Source organism: Juglans regia, chromosome 1, assembly GCF_001411555.2.
Source record: "Juglans regia cultivar Chandler chromosome 1, Walnut 2.0, whole genome shotgun sequence".
Lineage (NCBI taxonomy): Eukaryota > Viridiplantae > Streptophyta > Magnoliopsida > Fagales > Juglandaceae > Juglans > Juglans regia.
The window spans coordinates 19,280,130-19,289,531 of record NC_049901.1 but is presented as its reverse complement, the minus strand read 5'-3'; the positions used below and the strand labels follow the sequence as shown (position 1 = coordinate 19,289,531).

At 34.9% G+C, this 9,402-nt stretch overlaps 2 long non-coding RNA genes across 2 annotated transcripts; one reads left to right on the top strand and one right to left on the bottom strand.

The window, feature by feature from the left end:
• The first annotated feature begins 447 nt into the window (after window positions 1-447).
• Window positions 448-5,798, top strand: LOC108980078. Its single transcript, XR_004797935.1, has 2 exons — window positions 448-821; window positions 5,607-5,798. It is a non-coding gene; the product is annotated as an uncharacterized LOC108980078 (long non-coding RNA).
• Window positions 5,799-5,898: 100 nt separating this feature from the next.
• LOC118344160 lies at window positions 5,899-8,728 on the bottom strand. The gene is made up of 3 exons (XR_004797936.1): window positions 8,478-8,728; window positions 8,276-8,363; window positions 5,899-6,259 (listed from the first exon to the last, which is right to left on the bottom strand). It is a non-coding gene; the product is annotated as an uncharacterized LOC118344160 (long non-coding RNA).
• Window positions 8,729-9,402: the final 674 nt, after the last annotated feature.

Sequence of the window (9,402 nt, the reverse complement as noted above, 5' to 3'; positions counted from 1 at the left end):
TCGTGGGGAGCGAAATCTCCGCATTTCCCCTGTTTTTTCGCAGCAAATTTCCAGAAACTGCGAGATTCACTCTTCGCTAATCGGTTGAAAGTAAAACGTCTGGTCAGTGGAATTTCGGTGATAAATCATGGGCGGCCGCAATTGCTGCACCTAAGTCGGCCAACATTTCTCGCAGCAAAATCGTCTTGCAAATTTGGGAGAAGGGCAATTCCGGTGAGGAGGCGTCGCAAATTTGGGGTTATTTACGGCGAGTTTGCGGGGCTGTAAAATCCAAAATTCGGCAATTTTGGGGTTGGCAGTAAGAAGCTTTGTTCATTTGCGGTGAATTTGTAGACGCCGCGATTCCTAGGATTTTACATACGGTGAAAGAGCGATATCCCCGCAATTTTTTTTTTATTCTACATGCGGTGAATTTGATTACCACGTCGCAATTTCTAGTGCTGATCCATACGGTGAAAGAGCGAGATCCCCGCATTTGGTTAAGATTCTACATGCGGTGAATTCAATTACCACGCCGCAATCTTAGATGGGTTTTACATACGGTGAGCATGTATGGCGCAGGAAATGCCAAATATCAAGGCTTGCTAACAAATTTACAGCTGCGTGGGTTAATGGATATGCGGTGAATAAATTATAAGAACCCACTCACAGAATTAGATCGATGGGTTTTCCGAACGCTGGATTCAAACAATAGTTGAGAGCAAATTTATGGGTTTTTGGATTCACTGATGCAGCAACGTCGTTGCAGGAATTTATGGGTTTTTCGATTCACTGGCTTCAAATCACATTAACGTTATTTAAAGCTCATGTTCTTCACCCAAGTTAGTTTGCAAATCATTCAATATGTACTCTGAATTGAAACAACCTCTATCACAATTCCCCTGTTTATCATCTTGGCATGCATATTGATTCTCCACCAATCATAAAATATATTTTATTTATATTGATTCTTTGCCCCAGTATACGTCTCATGAATTTATAATGTCCAATCATAAAAAATTATTCTTCTTTAATTTAGAGATCATGATCAGGAAATTAGATAGATGCAGTGCATCTAATTTAATTGAACCCAATAGTTCAGTACGTACTCTATGTGACTCATGAATTTGCCAAAAATAAATTACAAACGGATGAGCAATATTATATATAAAAAGAGCTAGGGAAATAGCATATATTAGCAATATAAGATGACGTCCTTCTCATCTATTTATATGATCAGGTCCTAATATATACTTCAAGTCTATTTAGAAATTTAAGATGACATCCTGATCATTTCATGCATATCGATGATTCTTTATACAAATCATGGAATTAAACAAACATAGATACATGTGGGAATACTTTGCAGTGGTTATTAATTTCTTAACATCTTGGTGGTAACAGGATCTAATTAGATTAAGCATTCTTTACACCACACTAACCCAAAAAAAATAAAGAAGATCAGGAAGAAAGAAGTCAAAAGAGTAGTAACGTATGTAATCAAGAAGAAAGAAGTCAAAGATGTACATCATTGAGATTCCTCTCATTTATGTACTCTGCCAAACCTGTATTTGAGGACTTTTGTTTTAGATTTAATATAATTCAAACACCATATGTTTTTCCAATAATTATCATGTACATTGCCATCCAGTTTTCATACAAATAAGCTTGAATGTGAACATTTCTGATATTTTTTTAGAAATTCATTATAGCAGCTTTCTTCTAATTGTCATGCAATTCCTTAAATTCCTAAAAACGTCTACTGCCACTAAACACATGAAGAATATGTCCGTCTCATTGGAATTGTTGTCAACATGGCTATACATTAATATAAACCCTATACATTAATTTAAACCTGGGAATGAGTCCATATAAGTAGCATCCAGCAGGCTCATTGGTGCATCAAAAAATTCCACTTGGCTGATATCAACATATGGGAGCTTATGTCTACCTGAAAAATACACATGCCTCAAACAATTATTGATGTGCTTGAAGTAATTATTGATGTCTACTGCAAATTACAAAGAATCAACCAAAAACTAACCTTATGGGCTTCATTGCATGTACAAACTTAAGCAGACAATAATTCATGCCAGTCATTGAATGTACAACTTAAACTTATGCCACTCATTGCATGTACAAACTAAACTAAGCAAAAGCCTCCAATAATTCATTAAAATCTGTTATATCATCCATATTTCACAGGAAAATAGAAGATGCATTAGGCAGTGACATGATTTTTTCTAGTTCACTGCTCTAGGCTCTACATTAAAGACCCTTCTATGTTTATCAATGTACAAACATTACAGTTTTGAGGCATGAGCTCCAAATAAAGAACATATCAACCCTAAACCAAACTCACAAATGTATTTGATTTAACAATGGTCACAATTCAACCATCTGTAGGGTGGATAAAATTTTCAGCCCTATATATGATATTAAAACTGCATATCATGTAGCACACACCTAAGCACAAAATGGATGACCTGTCCAAGTATCTTTCCTATGATATGATGTGCAAGTATATGATATGCACTACATTTTCAAGCACTACATTTGAGGCTATATGATATGCAAGTATATAGCCTGTCCAAAAACAGGGGAATGAATGGTGGAAATTACCACCTAAGCCCAAAATTCCAGCAAACGATATCTTCATGCCATTTTTGTTTGACCCACACCACCAAATATTGAAAACAGTGCATACCCAGTTAGTTTTTTGAAGCTAGATAATTTTGTATGCATACAAGCACTAATGTCCATATAATATACCAAAAAAAAACACCAATTGGTTAAAAAACTGTATGCAACATGAAAACGTTACCAAGATTAAATCTCTTAATCTTTACATGCATATTCAACATAAATCTCCACTGTTAGTCTATTACAGGAAAAATTACCAAAGATTTTTTGGTGACTAGTATACATCTCACAGAATGCTGGGTTTTAATATCACCACCATCATAACTAATCTTATGGAATACAATGATCAACTCTCTTAATCAATGCAGACAAGGCATGCAATAGGTTGATTGTTTTAAAGTATACTTACAAAGTTTAAAGAAATAACCTTTAACAAAGTACCTTCACCAAGCAACATGTAGGAAATATTCATCTTGGACATTTTATGATGCCAATCCAGCAAGTACAACCAACTTCAAAATCCTGCACCATTTTCTAGACAACTAATAAACAAAATATGTATAGGCCAGCAAAAGTTAGCAATATTATATTCTTCACGAATACATCTTAACAAATCATCAAAAACTCCCAAGTTTAGAGTTCCCATCCAGCTAAATTGGTGCAAGAGTGTCTCTATTAGACACTCTTTCAGATGGAGGGTCAGACATGTGAAACTCCATCCTTTGGTCATATGATTGTTGCCAAACCAATAATTGAAGTACATCCTTTTTAAGGTCATCCAATTCATTCTTGTACATCATTGCCTCATTTTTATGTTTCTCATTTTCTTGGGCAAGGTGCTGAACTTGTGCTGACATGGATGATGGTCTAGGCTCGGGTATAACTGAACCACCAAGTCCTCTTGCATAACCAGATCTGTGTTCTAGCACGTCTCTGAATATAATATTTGCAGCCTCATCTGAAGTGAAATACTATAAATACTCTGAAGTGAAATAAATGGGATAAAATGCCTATTAGTATTTTACTTTCTACATGGTCCACACAACCAAGACCATCCAAAAAGTCCACTTTCTTTCTCTGTGATAAAGCTCCATGCAGCATAAATAAAATTCCGAATAAAAAATAATAACATAAAGCCATGTTGGTAGAGCCAGGTGGATAAATTTTTGTTCTGAAATCTGAATGGCAATAGAAAAGCTTTTACAAATCATTCATGTTTGGTTTGTGGTTGTAGACAGGTTGAAATAAGCTCATGAAAATATATTTTTAAACTGGAGTGAAATAAGCTCTTTTTACAGATTATTAAACCTCTGAAAATTCTCCCTTAAGAGCATTGGCAATGGACTAGCCAAATGCCAATGCAAGTCTAAACTTTAGCTAGATATGAGAAAAAGCCTCCACATTGGACTAGCCAATGGTCCAAAGCTTAAGACTTGATGAATAGTAAATCTTAAGTCCTCTCCAAATATGGTTAGTTACTATTCACAATGGAAAGCAATATTTAATTATTTAATCACTTTCCTCTCTCTTTGAATGGTAAAACATGCATGGCATGCACATTATTTCTATTGATTGATAGAGTAGATACATTATTTCTACAAAGTATGAAGATCTAAAAAATATATAAATTGTATTTGCAAAAAAAAATAATAATAATATTATATTATTATTTTAACTTTATAATGGCTAGTCCAATGTGGACTCACCTAGTCAAAAATTGATATTATAGCTAAAACTTAAGATTCTAGGCAAATTTTAGACTTGGCAATGGCTAGACCATTGCCAATGCTCTAGATTTATGAAATAAACAAGAGCATTTCAAAAAATACCTCTCAACTGAGCTCTTACTAGATTGTATATCTATGTTTGCATAAATAAAATTTGAGAGCAATGAACGATAACATTCCACCTCAGCTGAGAAAATCCTACGAGAAAAGTTTAGCTTCACCCCAATATAATATTACCAACTATGTTCAATCATTAGATTTTCATGAAACTAATAAGTAGTGGACTTTTTTCCAAAAGGACAAAGACGAGCACGTAAGAAAATACTTACTACTAGGATCTCGGTTGTGTTTGGATGTTAAAGTGGGTTGAGTTGAGTTGAGTTGAGATGATAAAATATTGTTAGAATATTATTTTTTAATATTATTATTATTTTAGAATTTGAAAAAGTTGAATTATTTATTATATTTTGTGTTGGGATTTGAAAAAGTTGTAATGATGAGTTGAGATGAGTTGAGAGTGGTTTAAGTTCCAAACGCACCCATGCTTAAAGGTGAGTCTGAATGAAATCAGTCTCCAATGGCACCCACATGTGCTGCGTCTTGAAAAGCACCCATGGGTAAGTAGATTTCTCTAAAGATAAAACAACTCTCAACTTTTTGTGGACTGGTTTCGTGTTGTGGACTGACTTCACTCAAGTGACTTTGCACCAAGTGACAGACTTCAAAAAGATAAAATTGATTTCCCTCCAAATTTGCCGCCTAGATTTTTCACTATCCCGCGTACTACTTGCATCTAACGGTGGGACCCAGCTGGACCTTACACGTGTGCATTGAGGTTATATTATATATATATATATATAAATCATATCACTATGTTACATTCTCGTGTTTAACACCTATTTAGTAAGATAATATTTTTAATTCATCTTCTTTAATCAATGACAAGTACAATGATGCAATTGATCTTATCTAATTAGATGCTCATACCTTTTCATATGGGAATTAACGTATGTTCATGCCACCTTTGTATAGAAATGAATAGAAAAGCATACATACCAATTGAGATTCTATGACATTTGTTCTCGCATAAAACCATTGCTTAAAATTACGCAGATGATTAGTGGCCGGGGTTCCATATTACATAATAAATAGGCATATATATTAAGGCTCTTGCTAATCTGGTCCATATGCCTACATTTTCCACTTGCACATTTTTTCCATTACTCAATATTAAAGCTCTTGCTCTATCTGAATCAGGCATCCACTAGCCCTCAAAGGAAGACTTGATAATTAATGGTGCCTCAAAGGATGACGAGTCTGACTGAAGGCAATAACATAATTACTCGCCTGGAATATTATGAAAGAACTTGGAAGAATAGTAGTACACAACAGATTTGTTAAGTTGTATACATGGCTTGAATTCAATGAGAAATATTATTTGTTGATCTTTGTATTAGTCTATAAATACTTGAAATCTGAATATATTTGTAGTAAGGAAAACAGAGTCAGTAAATACCAATATAATAGTTCATCCCCAAGATCAACTACATATCCATGATGAAATCTGATTTTACAGGAAGTACTTCATACACGTATACAAACCAATTACTAAATTTCCAAGGTATGGTCACCTGACCAGACTAGATGATATTCGGGCATTATAATTAATATCACACACTGACAAAGTTCCAGACTGATCAACATCCAGATATTCAAATTTTTCCATTACAAATTTACAAATGAAATGTCTTCTTCAATTATCTTCAACTGTCATTTTCAATAAACTTGGCAGCACTGTGGACTTCTGTTATCTTCAACATCCAGAGTCTATATACAATAAACTCGGCAGCACAGTGGACTTTAGTTACCTTCCCACCATTTTCAGTTTATATAGAATAAACTCAGTAGCACTGTAGGAAAAGAAAGATGCAATGTGTGAGCAAATAAATATACTGGAAAAGGTAAAAAATAATCACCACGCAAATAAATAATCAAACACACATATAATACATGGAGTAGAAATCATATATGTTTTGACATAAGCAACATTGTATCTATCTCTCGCATTAAATATTAACCTCCCAACGAAAATATAATGAATAAGATGGGAGCCTCCTTTGGGAGAAGAGAAAACCAAATAATAAACCACCGACTATATCACTCAACTAGCATTGCCAAACTTCAATATATATATAATTGGAGGACGAAGTCACAATATAGTCGTAGATGTTCAAATATTGGACAAAGTCAACATATATAGAACAATTTCTGTGGGGACTACAGATTATTGGTCCATAATCTTTCTAACTAAAACCATTATATATAAGATGGTCTATATCAACCCCAACGATATATATTAACATAGAATATACATATATGGGTCAAGAAACACACATACCACACATACATACATAAATATATATATTGAAATAAGAACTCTATAGGAAAAACTGAAGAGATTTATGGGCTTGGACATGTCAAAAACTTAAAACCCATTGGACAGGTTCTTGAGTTTTAAAATAGATGTTAAACGTGATGATTCTAGCTAAGTTGAAGCCATTTCATAGTGCTTAAGCACTATGAAACCCAAATGGGACAGATGATGGTACGTACCGGTAAACTAACAAAAAAATAAATGTGGGACAGCAAAACTTAGTGTATATGCCTGCAATATTTATAAAGAAAAGGAAGTAATTGTAACATCATCTGGATGAACACTACTTATTGCTATGAGTTTAAAGAGTGGTAGAGCATTAGCTTTGGGTCATAGTGACAACAGGATAGGATGACAATGAAAAGAAGGATAAAGGCGAAAGACAAAATAGAAAGACAAGCGACTTGTAGCTGATCTAGCTAGGCAGATCATATTCATGAATTAATAAATATATTTCTCAGAACCATCCATACAGCCAATGTTTTCCATCTGGTGGAAATATTTAATGACAGCTTCAAGTGGTATGAATCATGAAGTTAATAACATCATGTTAATTGATCATTCATCCACTACTAACTGGAGAGCCATAATTCTTTTTACTAAAGCTTCAAAACATATCAGTTTGCACACCAAATTATCAACATCGGCATATTACGCTAATAAAAATTAAAACTCAGACCACATGTAAAGATTCAATTGTTAAAATTGTGCTACATTACCTATTTTCATTTATTATTCAAAATAAACCTTAGACTAAAATATAAGTCGGTAACGCAGGCAATATGTGAATTTTAGTAATTTTGAGTGGAAAATGTTAAATACTTGTTAGGCGAAAATTAAAAAAATAAATAAATCCGTGTCATGTTTGAAAGGTAGGATGCAACACACACGGATATTTTTACAACATACCAGCTAAGTTCCTAGTACTTTTGGTCAATGTAAATTCATCCACTTGGAACGTTTGTGATGAGCAAATTATTTATTGGTCTCCTGTATGACCATGAAACGTGTGGAGATGAGGGTACATATTCATTTGGGATCTAGATTATGGTTTTCATGCTCTCCAATCAGTACTTAAAATTGCTGATTTTACATGTTAGTATATCTATACATATGTCATTGTTTGGGGTTGCGGTCAAAACATAGCAACAACTTCAAGTTGTGAGAACCATCTAGGAAATACGGAAGAGAGCATTGACTAAATTAACTATTGCTTGGTCACCCAAAACAACATTCGACAAACCTCCCAAAACTCCAAATTAATTATAAATCAGCATCTAAAAACTGATCAAAACCCATCCTCAAGCATCAAAAAGTTTCCAATGTAGATAAAGCACTGCAATTCATAACAGATTCACAATTAAACTAGTATCTGAATATTTAAGCCTCCAATGACTTTACCTTTCACTTGCAAATGAACCCAAAAAAAAAAATAGCTAAATGCATATACCCAAAACAGAGAGAGATAGACATGGAATGAGGAGAGAAATACCACACAGATTAAAATGAGAGGAGATAGCTTGCTGAAATAGGGACCGAGTGGAGAAGCCGTGCGCGACGGTGGGACACAATTGGGCAGCCTATAGAGAGAGAGGGACTGAGTGAAAGTTAGAGAGAGAGAGAGAGAGAGAGAGAGAGAGAGAGAGAGAGAGAGGGACGGCAAATTGATTGTGAGAGAGACGGAAGAGACTTACCGGCTAGTCGAGGAGGCGACGCCGTGCAGCAGGGAAGTCGATCTGTCATAGAGAAGAATCGACTAAGGTGGAGATCGGCGCAACACACGCCGTTGTTTTCTCAGACCTTGTTCAACGTGAAGACTGGGATGGACTGATGGAGGGGGTTTTGCTCTGTTTTGGTGGTGAAAGCAAGGTGGCTAGGCACGTTCATGCTTGGTGGTGGAGGCTTGCGATGGCTGCAGCAAAATTGGGTGGAAGACAGATCAGTATCGGCGAAAATGGGTTTCTGTAATTTTACGAGGAGAAATATTTTGCACGCTTCTCTCTTAATGCGGTGATAAACATGTCGCCGCATTGAGAAATAACTTGCTATTTTTCATCTTACACGGTATTATTATTTGTGAAGAGACAAAGTCGCCGCAAAATATATCATGTCGTCGCAAAAAGTATGTTTTATGACGAATTTCACAGTCGCTACTACAAAAATGCGGCTACAGTAAGTTATGGTTTGTTGTAGCCAAAAATCACTCGCCCCTTCAGTTTTTGGCTGCAAAAGCTGATTTTTCTTGTAGTGAAATTAAATACAAAAAGAGTAGTAAATAAGTAGTAGGAGAGTAGTAACCTTATCATTTTTCAATGCAATATCCCTTATTAGAACTGCAAAGATCATGAGTACCAAATTACTCTGCATTAATTTTGCAATCTTCAATCTTTCATTCAAATTTAAGAGGATCCTGCAATAATCCTAACAAAAAAAAAAAAGTAATCCTGTCCTCTCCTTTTGAAGGGTGAGGTTTTCATCTTTGCTTGAAGCAAAGTGCATCTCTCAGTTTTTTTGACTGAAGAGACCAGTATGGAGACTGAATTGGAGAGATTGTGGAGAGGTCTCACCTTGACAGATCAGGTGAAAGAAGAAGTTGCAATTTCAAAATCAGAGGTAGCG